The sequence below is a fragment of the Dipodomys merriami genome, unplaced genomic scaffold (assembly GCF_024711535.1).
Source record: "Dipodomys merriami isolate MVZ:Mamm:240054 unplaced genomic scaffold, mDipMer1.0.p SCAF_7, whole genome shotgun sequence".
Classification (NCBI taxonomy): Eukaryota; Metazoa; Chordata; class Mammalia; order Rodentia; family Heteromyidae; genus Dipodomys; species Dipodomys merriami.
The window spans coordinates 11,821,607-11,834,854 of NW_027206290.1; positions in this window are offsets into that span (position 1 = coordinate 11,821,607).

Below are 13,248 nucleotides of genomic sequence, written 5' to 3' on the forward strand. Positions count from 1 at the left end.
TCTTGATCAGTACTGTTTCTTTCATTATTCTCCATCTCTGTATTTAACTATTTTACTGGCAAAAGCTCATGCTTTATAATTGAAATGCTTGGACATCTAAGCTAGAGGAAAGATATTCTTCCCATTTATCTTGTGTCCTCCATTTATCTTGTATCTTCAACCTGCCACCCTCTTGGTGAATAGCCAAATGGCCCTACTTGACCCTTTCTCTTTTTACTCTGTGTATCTATTGTGGAAAGTAATCAGCTCTTAGACCTCCTATTTACCATTTGGTAAGTCATTTCTATAAAAATATATATTGCTGTTTTGCTTTTTAGGTCTTCAAGATGGTGGTGGGGCCTATTACCTCTCATATGACAGTAAATTATAATTCTCCCAAAACCCACGGTATTACTCCATTTCAAGTATTTATTCACATGCACTCTACAAATGTCTACAGATAGCTCCTCATTTCTTTTTAGGTGGAAGGCATGAATAACCTCTGGTATTTTCCTCATTCTCTTTTTCTTTTTCTTTTTTGTCAGCCCTGGGGCTTGAACTCTGAGCTTGGGCTCTGTCCCTCAGCTCTTCAGCTCAAAGCTAGCACTCTACCACTTGAGTTACAGCACCACTTCTGGTTTTCTGGTGAGTTATTGGAGATAGGAGTCTTGTGGTCTTTCCTGCCGGGCCTGGCTTTAAACCATGATCCTCAGATCTCAGCTTTCCTGAGTAGCTAGGATTACAGGTGTGAGTCACTGGCACCGGGCATTTTCCTCATTTTCTATACTTCCTACTTTTCACCTCTGTCTTTTTGTTGTTTCTGAGACAAAAATGAAGAGATTAAATAGCTCTTTGAATAAACATATTAATTTACAGGCTTACTGCTGATATTTTACTCCTTCAGCAATGGATCATGTTAAACATTGATTTACATACAAACAAGTGTACCTGTATCTGTAATATGTGTATACATGTGTGTATGTCTGTGTATACATGCATGTATGCTTAACACTAGGTGGTTCTATTTCATTACCTTCTTTTGATTAGACATACTGTTCAAATCAGATGCTTTATGTTGATATAATTGTATTGTACCTGGCTTGAATTCAGGTCCTCATGCTTAGCTTTTTCACATAGGGCTGGTACTCTACCACTTGAGCCACACATTCACTTTGGGCTTTTTTGCTTAATTGGAGATAAGATTTTTTTCAGATTTGTCTGCTCATGCTAGCTTTGAATCATGATTCTCAGATCTCAGCCTCCTGAGTATCTAGAATTATAGTCATGAGCCACTTTACCCAGCTACTGTAATGTTTTGCATAATAATTTTGGCTCAGAAATTACAGCTTCCATAAGTCAGTTATTAAATGGCAGAATTGAAATGATGTTGCTTAAATGAAGATTAAGATTGTACAGATTGACTTAGTTTTCTGGCAACAATACTTGTATAAGAAGTAGACCTATATCATTGAATAGTGCTAATAACTCTTTGCTAATTTCCACAGAATATAAACAGATCAGCATATGGTATTATTTCTTTGTGTTATTTAACTGTTGAGCTGCAGAAGTTTTATTTTAGCATCATTCCTGAGAATTATCTTCTGTAACTTGCAAGGGTGAGTAATATGAAATTAGATGGCAATGTCCAAGGACAGAATGACAAATGAATGGAGAAGATTTTCATATAATAAAGCATTGTAAGTATGAAAATATATCTAATATGTAGCTATGTATTCCTAGTGCTAACTTTATTCCCATTAGTCTGAGCTTCTCACTCAAAGACAGCATTTTTGCCTGTGAATATTAGGGTATTAGAACCTAAAATGGATTGTAAAAATTGAACTATTGTTAAAATGACAGCATTTTAATAAAAGAAACATTGAAGAAGAAAAAATAATGTGATAATAGCTTATTGGCAAAAACCCAACTTGTAGTTTCTTCTTTGAGTGAAATATAAAAAGAATTTAAACTTATAGTTCATCTCGTGGATTCACTTCCAACTTACTTTCAATTAAGGCAAAACTAAAACTATGTGAAACAACTCAGAAGGAGATGTAGAAATCTACTGCAAAATTAAACGTGTCTCTTATAGGCTAAAAAGTTTGTCATATAATTAGATTAACAATGAATATGGCAATACAATATCCATTTATGGATGGATTTCTAAACAAGAATCCCAAGATAAATCATATCAGCATAATTAAAACCTGCACTGAGAAAATCTATTAAGTTTAGTATAGATTCAGAATCCCCCATAGACCTGCAGAGAAAACTCAATAGGTGTGAATTTTTAAAGGTAGTGATAACAAGGAAATATGTATTGATAGCAGCCCTCAGATGTCCAAAACTTCCCCCAAAGAAGTATTTTATTAAACAAAGTTGGTAATAAGTGTCTTGGAAAATCATGTGTGCCTTCTGATTCTGACAAGGGTTAACAAGACATGCATGGGATAAATGAGGTGTGGTCTACTTTAATTATGATAAAGTTAGATTAAATTTAGATTTAATTTAATTATGCTTCACATAGAAATACTTGTTGTTTTTTTTAATTTAATTTAATTTCATTTGGGAACATACTGTACAGAGGGGTTACAATTACATGGGCAGGATAATGCGTACATTTCTTACCAAGCATTGCAGCCTCCTCTTTGGTTTAGCCTTCACATCCCTTCCCAGCCTCCCCCCTCCCCCCCAATCCCAATCCTTCTCCTTCCCCTCCTTCTCCCCCCCACCGACTTGTAAAGCTCGTTTTGGACATGACAACTTGTACTTCTCAGTGTTGCAACAGGTCTTCCTGTATCGTTAAACAACTGGATTTTCCCCATCTCCTCCACAAGTTATACTGACATCAAATATAGTGAAAGCAGGGGTTATACTGTGGGGGAGGGACATACAAAGCAACAAAGAGATAATCTTATAAATGCATTAGAAACACACGCATGAAAGAAAAAAACATTAAAATACATATCTAAGTGTTCATTTTCCTGACATCGCATTATCTGACCTTTTCCGCTTGACTCATACATATACTAGATATTGCAAATAAGGGAAACCATGGGACCTATGTTTCTTTGGGCCTGACTTACTTCACTTAATATAATTTTTTCCAAGTTTTTCCATTTCCTAACAAATGGGGCAATGTCATTCTTTCTGATGGAGGCATAGAATTCCATTGTGTATATATACCACATTTTCTTGATCCATTCATCTACTGAGGGGCATCTGGGTTGGTTCCATATCTTAGCTATGGTAAATAATGCTGCAATAAACATAGTCATGCTGGTAGCTTTAGTATGGTCTTGTTTGTAAACATTTGGGTAAATGCCCAAAAGTGGGATTGCTGGGTCATAGGGGAGTTCTATGTGAAGTCTTTTGAGGAACCTCCATACTGCTTTCCAAAGTGGTTGAACAAGTTTACATTCCCACCAACAATGAAGTAAGTTTCCTTTCTGTCCACATCCCCTCCAGCATCTGTTGTTGATAGAGTTCTTGATTTTTGCCATTCTAACTGGGGTGAGGTGATACCTCAATGTTGTTTTGATTTGCATTTATTTTATGGCTAGGGATGTTGAACATTTCTTCATGTGTCTATTGGCCATCCTTCTTTCTTCTACAGAGAAGTTTCTCTTTAAGACTTTTGCCCACTTATTTATTGGGCAGTTGTTCCTTTGAGGATTTGTTGTTAGGGGATTTAATTTTTTGAGTTCCAAGTATATTTTAGATATGAGACCCTTGTCCGTTGTATGGCTAGTAAAGATCTTCTCCCAATCCATGGGCTTTCTATTGATCTTGCTAGCTATGTCCTTTGCCCTGCAGAAGCTCTGCAACTTTATGCAATCCCATTTGTCCAACCTTTCTTTGATTTGTTGTGTTTCCAGGTTTCTATTCAAAAAATTTCAGCCTGAGCCAAGGAGACCTAGGGTTTCTCCTATTCCATCCTGTAATGTTTTCAGAGTGTCTGCTTTGACTTCAAGGTCTTTGATCCATTTGGAGTTGATTCTGGTGCAGGGTGATATATAAGGATCTAGCTTTAGTTTTCTACATGTAGTTAACCAATTTTGCCAGCACCATTTACTGAAGAGGCTGTCTTTCTTCCATTCTATTGTTTTAGCTCCCTTATCGAAGATTAGATGGCTAAAGGTCTGTAGGTTCATTTCTGGGTTTTCAATTCTATTCCATTGGTCCTGAGGTCTGTTCTTATGCCAATACCAAGCTGTTTTGATTACTATGGCTTTATAGTAGAGTTTGAAATTTGGTATTGATATTCTTCCAGCAGTGTTCTTTCTGTTAAGGATCAGTTTTGCTATTCTATATCTTTTATTATTCCATATGAATTTTTGGATTGCCTCTTCTATTTCCTTGAAGAATGAGGTTGGAATTTTGATAGGTATTGCGTTGAATTTGTAGATAGCCTTGGGAAGTATTGCCATTGAATGTTAATCTTTCCAATCCAGGAGCATGGGAGGCTTTGCCATTTTTTTAGTTCTGTGTTGATTTCCTTTTTCAAGATTTTAAAGTTTTCATCATAGAGATCCTTCACTTCTTTAGTTAATTCCTAGGTATTTTATTTTTTGTGGGGCTATTACAAATGGAGTTGCTTTCCTAATTTCAGCCACACTTTTCTCATTGTTGGCATACAGAAAAGCCATTGATTTTGGGGGGTTAATTTTATAACCTGCTACTTTGCCAAAGTTTTGAATCAGCTTGAGTAATTTGGGAGTGGAGTCTATGGGATTCTTTAAATACAAGATCATGTCATCTGCAAAGAGGGAGAGTTTTATTTCTTCTTTCCCTATTTGGATCCCCTTTATGTCTGCATCTTGTCTTATTGCTGTAGCTAGGCATTCTAATACTAGATTGAAGAGAAGTGGAGAGAGTTGGCATCCTTGTCTTGTTCCTGAGTTAAGAGGAAATGGCTTTAGTTTTTCACCATTGAGTATAATGCTGGCTGTAGATTTGTCACATACAGCCTTTATTGTATTGAGGAATGTTCCATGGATTCCTAATTTTTCCAAAACCTTCATCATGAAGGGGTGTTGGATCTTGTCGAATGCTTTTTCTGCATCTATTGAGATAACCATGTGGTTCTTATTCTTGCTCCTGTTGATGTGATGAATAATATTAATTGATTTGCATATATTGAACCAGCTTTGCATCCCTGAAATGAATCCTGTTTGATCGTGGTATATGATTTTTTGGATGAATTGTTGAAGTCGATTGGCCAAAATTTTGTTGAGAAGTTTTGCATCAATATTCATCAAAGAAATGGGTCTATAGTTCTCTTTCTTTGATGAGTCCCTGCCTGGTTTTGGGATGAGGGTTATGATGGCTTCATAGAATGTGTTCGGTAGTGAGCTTTCTCTTTCAATTTCATTGAAGAGTTGGAGGAGTATTGGTGTGAGCTCTGCTTTGAAGGCCTTGTAAAATTCCGCTGTAAAACCATCTGGTCCTGGACTTTTCTTAGCTGGGAGGTCTCTTATTGCTGTTTTTATTTCAGTGCTTGATATGGGTCTGTTAAGATAGTTTAACTCATCTTGGTTTAGTTTTGGCATGTCAATATTTGCTAGGAAAAGGTCCATTTCTGTCAAGTTCTCAAACTTATTAGCATAAAGTTTTGAGAAGTATTCCCTTATAATGTTCTGAATCTTGGTTGTTTCCGTGGTGATGTTTCCATTCTCATCTCTGAGTTTATGAATTTGGGTGTGTTCTCTTCTTTTTCTGATAAGATTTGCTAAGGGTCTGTCAATTTTGTTAAGTTTTTCGAAGAACCAACTCTTTGTTTTGTTGATTCTTTCTATAGTTTTTTTGGATTCTAATTCATTTAGTTCTGATTTAATTTTGATTATTTCTTTCCGTCTACTAGATTGGGGTTCATCTTGCTGCTCTTTTTCAAGGAGGTTTAGATGTGTCATTAAATTGTTAGTTTCAGATCTCTCCAATTTGTTGATGTACGAGCTCAGAGCTATAAACTTGCCTCTGAGTACTGCCTTTGCTGTGTCCCAGAGGAGCTGTGTGTTCATTTTTGTTGAATAGCATGAACATTTGAATTTCCTTTCTAATCTCTTCTATGACCCACTCATGATTCAGCAGTGTGTTGTTCAGCCTCCATGTGATGCCGGACTTTCTTTGGTGGCTTTTGGTGTTGAGTTCTAATTTTATTCCCTTGTGGTCAGAGAGGATGCAAGGTATAACTTCAATGTTTATGAATTTAGACAAGTTTGCTTTGTAGCCTAAAATGTGGTCTATTTTAGAAAACGTTCCATGTGCTGCTGAGAAAAACGTGTATTCTGATGCTGCTGGGTGAAATGTTCGGTAGATGTCTGTTAAGTCTAGTTGATCTATGCAGCTGTTTAGATCTGTGGTTTCTCTGTTGAGTTTTTGCCGAGTTGATCTATCTAGTGGGGAGAGTGGTGTGTTAAAATCCCCAACAATTAATGTCTTTGGATCTATATGGGATTTGAGGGAAAGTAGTGTTTCTTTGATAAATTTGGGTGCTCCATTGTTTAGCGAATAGATATTTAGAATTGTAATATCCTCCTGAAGGAGAGATCCTTTAATTAATATGTAGTGACCTTCTTTATATCTTCTCAGGAATTTTAATTTGAAGTCTATTTTATCTGATATTAGGATTGCAACTCCCGCCTGTTTATGGGGGCCGTTTGCTTGGTAGATTTTGTTCCAGCCTTTAACATTGAAAATGTGTTTGTTTTTTGGGCAAGATGTGACTCCTGCAGGCAGCAGATAGAAGGGTCTTGTTTTTTAATCCAACTAGAAAGTCTATGTCGCTTAATTGGAGAGTTCAGTCAGTTAATGTTAAGAGATAAGACTCAGAGGTATTTGGGAGTTCCTGCCATGTTATCCACCTTCTTGGGGGTTGCGAAAACTGGGTTCTTCCTATGGTTCTTGGTTTCTCAATTTGGGTGCAATTTCTTGGCCTTTATTGCGGTCTTGTTGGTTTTCTATGTGTAGGACATCTTTAAGAATCTTTTGTAGGGCTGGTTTGGTGGAGATGTATTGTTTCAATTTTTCTTTGCTATGGAAGGTTTTTATTTGGCCTTCAGTTATGAAGGAGAGTTTAGCTGGGTACAGTATTCTTGGTTGATAGTTGTTTGTTTTTAGGGCATGGCATACATCATTCCAGGCTCTTCTTGCTTTGATTGTCTCTGCTGAGAAATCTGAGGTGATTCTAATTGGTTTCCCTTTATAGGTGATTACCCTTTTCTCTTTGACAGCTTTAAGGATCTTTTCCTTGGTCTGAGTTGATCCTGTGTGGATTTTAATGTGACGGTGGGATGTCCTATTCTGGTCTGGTCTATTTGGGGTTCTAAAAGCTTCTTGTATCTGAATAGGCCTATCTTTTTGTATGTTTGGGAAGTTCTCTGCTAGGATCCTGTTAAAAAAATTTCCTAGACCATTAACTTCTGTTTCTAGGTGCTCCTCTACACCCATTATCCTTAGATTAGGCCTTCTGATGGTGTCTTCCAGGTGTTGGATAGATCTATCATATTTCTTGGACTTGTCTTGGATGGTTGTATGTTCTTTCTCTATAATATCTAGGCTGTCTTCAATCCCTGAGATTCGATCTTCTGCATGGTCTAACCTGCTGTCAAGACTCTCTACTTTGTTTTTTATCTCTTTTCCTTCTAATTGGTCAGCTTTGATGGCTTCAAGTTCTTTGTTGAAGCTCTGTTTTAGGTCTTGTATGAATTTCTTTACTTCCTTAATTTGGTGTTCAGTGTTTGTTCTCAAATCACTTAGTTGATTGGTTATGGTTTCTTTGGACTCCCATTCCTTCTGTTGGATTCCATTCAGCATTCCCTTTGTGGTCTCCCTGACTTCCTTCAGCTCTTTGTTAATGGATTCCATGAATGCCTTAAGTGATCTTTGTGTATTCTCTACCTGGTCTCTCAATTCCTGAATTACTCTTTGATTAGCTTCCTCCCATCTGTGGGATTCCTGTAGTTCTCTTTCCTCCCGTTTGTGGGATTCCTGCAGTTCTCTTTGAGTGTTCTCAGCCTGCTCATGCCATTCCTCCCTTTCTCTTTGAGTATTCTCAAGTTGTTCACGCAAATCCTGTATCAGTTTTTGAGTAGCTTCCTCACACTTATGATATTACTGTATAAGTTTTTGGCATGCCTCCTCTCTCTCCCTTTCACGCTCATACAGAGTCCTTTGTAAATTGTCAAACTTCTCATTTATCATGTTTGCCAGCAGTGTTTGTAGAGCTATTTGGGAACTCTCCTCTGGATTATTCATTATCTGTTCTGACCCCTGATTATCAAGCTTGGGAATTGAGATATACGGATTTGCCATTTTTCTTGTGTTTTTCCGGCTTACTCTGCCCATTTGAGATGAAAATAGCACCAGTTTTGTGCTAGAACACTATCTTAAGGCAACCATCAATCAAAGTTTGCATTTGTACAGTCAATAGTCTACAGATACAATCTAGTTCAACAGATACATCTATTCAACATCAAAAAACTATATGTTAAAGGACTTCGAACCGCAGAGAAGAATTTGGAAAACCAGAAATTATTAGGGTTAGGGAGAGATGTGGGTAAAAAATAGGAATAGATTGGTGTGGGGAGGCACAGGGAGAGTTAACTATGTCCTAATCCCAGTGCAGGAAATAGGTTGGGTAGGATGCAAGTAGAGAGAGAGAGAAAAAGAAGAAAGGGAAAGGGAAATGAAAAGAGACCAGAAAAAAACAGAAACATAAAAATTAATATTATTATGGAGCTTAAAAGACCATCTATTTAGAGAGGAATGTGAGTATATTAAGAGAAGGGAAGGGACATAGAGGAGAAGTGAAAAACTTAAAAAAATGCTTAAAATATTATATAGGTATAAAGAGGTAGTACTGCTATTAAGGAATTTAAGTCTCAGAGGTTTTGAATTGAGTAATAAATTTGTGGATTAAGTGTGTACACAATGGGGGATAGGGTCTACTAGTTAACTACGGGTTTATCTGAGGATGTGCAGGACAAGAGTTAAGTCACATAAAGAAGATCAAAAGAGAGGAAAAGGTCAGAAGGATAAAAAAGGAGGAAAAAAGATCAGAAGTTCAGTAGAGCTAGACGAAAAACAAAAAGATAGTTAAGAAAGAAAGAAAAAGAGAAAGAAGACAAGAAAAGAAAGGAAAATGCACATTCACGTATTCCTAAAATAAAAATTATAAGAGGAAAAAAAGGTTACTGGAAAACAATTATTTTTTCAAAAAAGGCAAAAATTAAAGATTAATAAAATTTTTAGAAAAGGAAAAAAAATTTCTTATATATATAAGGTACCAAAAAAAAAAGTTCTTTGATTTTTTTTTTGATTTTTTTGGGAGGGGTGGGAAGAATCCTGTATCTCCCTTTTGTCTGTAACCAGCCTCTTGTTGGAGTTTCTGGTCAGCTTGAGGTCCTGTGGCTTGATTGGTTTCTTAAGTGGTTTGTTCGAACAGGCAGAAAAATGCTCTGCTTTACCCAAGATTTTGAGATTCCCCTCCCAGATTAGTTTAATGGGAGGGTGATCTGCTTTGAGAATCACAAAAGAGGGGGATGCAGTGGTGAGGCTAGGTTCTGGGTAGAGTTGAGGCCTTTCAACAATCAGTAGCTTTTCCCTGGGGCTATTTTGTGAAATAGGCTCACAGAGCCCAGCCTGGAGCCATTCTCAGGGTTTCTGTTTTTCAATTGATTGTTGAGGCTGCTAGAGGGAGGGACAGCCTCTGGCTCTGGTTACCCAGTGAGGAAAGCCACTCCAATGGCTGGTGTCTGAGCTGGGTGACTTTTCCCTGGATGGAGCTGAGTCTGGCAGGTCACTTCGCCATTAAGTTCTTGTGACCTGCTAAATGACTCATTTTATTCCAAGGCCTGAGTTGGAGCTAGCAGCTCCTCCGAGCTTTGTCGGTATCCCAGATGGAGATCACCGGTGCTGGGGTGGGGAGGGGTGGCCTTCCCTCCTCTGCTCCCTGAGAAGGAGTGAGGACGTCGGGCTTGTACTCACGCCGAGTCTTGGATCCTGGGTCGTCTCTGGTCTGCAAACTGCAGGATGAAGATGTCCGCTCCTTGTCGGTTCTTGCTGGTGTTGAGTAGAATCCGCTTGCCCGCTGCGTCTGTCTCCTTCGTCAGGTATGGCCCCGGCTGCGGTCTCCGCCGCGACCCTGCCGCCGCCGCTGCGGCAGCTGCTGGCAAGCGCTCAGATGTGTCTTCTTTCCTTGGCTTTCCCTCTCGTGTCTAACTCTCTGAGAATCACACTTGGTGTGATTCTCTGGCTTAGGACTGTTCACTGGAACTCTAAAACTGCTTTCTGTGCGAGAGCTTGTTCAGATTCCAGCTTCTCCTCCGCCATCTTCCCGGAAACCCCCCAGAAATACTTGTTTTTATTCTCAAGGATTGTAGATATTTGCTTAGTGGTATATTTTTTCTGGTCAGTAAGGAATGGGGCCGAATTTTGGAGATCTCATAATCCACAAATGATTATATAAATGAAATGATTACTGATGTTTCATTCAGCTGCAAACTTGTTTATTTATTTATTGGTGTGCATTGGGAGCATTGTCTTCTTTTTTTAGTCATACTGTTATTAGCACAGGATCCTGTACACTATTTTGTAAAATCATTGAATGACTCTTTTGAGATGAGTTTTATTTCATTACCCTCCTTCAGTAAGTGATATTCTTCAAATCAGATGTTTTATGTTGTTGTAATTGTGTTTTCAAGAATTATATATTTTGTTAGGTTTCTTATAAGTACCACGCGCTAACCGATTGTGCCACTGGAACTCCATGTGTCAGGTTTCTTAGGCAGCACATCTAAAAACAGAAATTGGTCCTCTGAACAGTATTCAGACTTATGACTAGGCAATGTGAGTCTTAGATTCCTATGTGATGTAGGGAAACTTTTGCTCACGGACCTGCACTTCCAGGGGTTGATGGGAAGACTGAATGAGAACACACACAAACTGTAAGAGGATATTTGAATGTGAAATGGCCCAAGTATATCAGTTGTGAACATCTGAACTATTTTCAACATGTATGAGAAAAGTATGGACTTTTTGAAGAAAGACCGTGCTGAGAAAGGGATCTGTATCTGTGCCAGCTCTCTAAATGGAAATTTAGATTTTGAGCCAGACTGTTGCCAAAGAGGATAACAAATATGAAAGATGAAAAGACACAATACACTAAAAAAAGTTTTTTTTTTCCCACCAGTACTGGGGCTTGAACTCAGGACCTTGTGTTCTCTCTCTTTTTTGTTTTTCATTCAAAGCTGGTGTTCTACCACATGCCACAGCACCGCTTCTGGATTTTCCTGGTGGAGTGGGGATAAAAGCTTCACAGATTTGTGAACCCAGGCTGGCTTTGAACCTCTGTTCTCAGATCTCAGCCTCCAAAGTGGCTAGGATTCCAGGTGTGAGCTCAGTTTAATTTATGCGGGTTTCTTTTAAAGTTAAGAGAAAAGTGCTTCAATGGGAATTAGATTTAGTGTCTTTCTGCGGTGGTATACTCTCAGAACAGGTACTTATGACATTGGCCTAAATTAGGAAGCTCTCTCTGAGGACCATGACAACTTAAAAGGAACGTGAGAACAGTGGAGGCTTTTCTGAATTGCACCAGAAGCAAGATTAAACTATTTGGATATAGGTCTCATGGGGAAAAGGTTTTAGGATTCTTCAGTTTGCTAAGGACAAGGCTAAAGGGAGAAATGCGGGGATATGTAATAGATTGAGGATGGAAGAACATCTGTTTTCTGTGTATAAGAAAAATCCAAAAGGAACTAGGCTTAAGTTATAGGATAACAAATTTCAATTAGTAAGAAGAAAGAATTTCCTGGCCTTGGGGGTTTGTTGGGCATATTGAAGACTTGCTGGAATCTCCAGCAAGAGAAAAACTTATTTCTCTTTGAAAAAAATATTTTCATTAGAATGGAATGGTGTAGGTGTTGACTTTCCTGTATGTATGACAATGGATCAAATAACTTCTGGATGACATATCTGATTTTCTTGATTATTCAGTATTGTTACTCTGGTAAAAATATAAGAAAACTCTGGCAAAAATTGTCCAAACAAAAAGGATCTTTACCTTTTTACATGGAAGAAAGGGAAAAATCACATTTTAGTCTTAGCTTGACTACATTATATTATTGTGTAGCAATTAAATCATTCTTGGAACATTATTTTTTAAAGGATCTTATGAAAGTTTCCTTGGAAATTCTCTACGTTGTTAGAAATTCTGTACTCTTAATTCTAGAGTCGAATGGAAGAACAGATTTCTACATTCATCAAAGAATTTTTTTTCTCTTTTTCTGTGCTGAACTATGTTTTGCACACTCCTTTGTACTCAATGTATTTGTGTTCCATCAATGGAATGTGATGGAGGAGGGTGTGATGTAGGCTATTTTTAGGCAGACACTTTTCAGAAGAATATATGCCCACCTCCACACTAACTTCCTGCCTCCCTTTTATGTTATGGACCCTAATAAGGTACTAGGAGATTCCTGAGCCATATTGGGAGAGATCTGTGTCCCTAAGTCTTTATAATTCAGGGAGTTAACTGACAACTTGAACATTTGCCTTATTCTCTTATTTATTTATTTATTTATTTATTTATTTATTTATTTATTTATTTATTTAGTTAGTTAGTTAGTTAGTTAGTTATTTAGTTAGTTAGTTAGTTGGTCGTGGGGCTTGAACTCTGGGCCTGGGTGCTATCCCTCAGCTCTTCAGCTCCAGGCGAGCACTCTACCGCTTGAGCCATAGTGCCACTTCCGGTTTTCTAGTGGTTTATTGGAGATAAGAGTCTCATGGACTTTCCTGTCCAGGCTGGCTTTGAACCATGATCCTCAGATCTCAGCCTCCTGAGTAGCTAGCATTACAGGTGTGAGCCACCCGTGCCCGGCTCTTATTCTCTTATATGAGTGAGAAAAGAGCTTCTATTTTAGTCGAATCATTCTACATTCTCTTATGTTTGTCTCTTTTCTAGCATTGACTGAGACATCAAGGAACCAAGAGGATATAAGTCTGTGTATTTCTTCTCAGATATTGATCTGAGAACACTATTTTTCAGTGTTTATTTAAGACTATTGTTCAGTGTTTATTAAAAAAAATCATGACTACTATGAAATCATTGTGTGAATTTTTAGCTTTATGGTCATGATAAATGGATCATGCATGAACTGATTGACTTTTCATGTTACAAAGAACAGGCCTAGAATTTGGGGTGTTTTTTTTTATTCAGGTCAGTGCAAGTTTTATTAAATGTTAGTTCCATGGTATGCTAGCCACTATCAA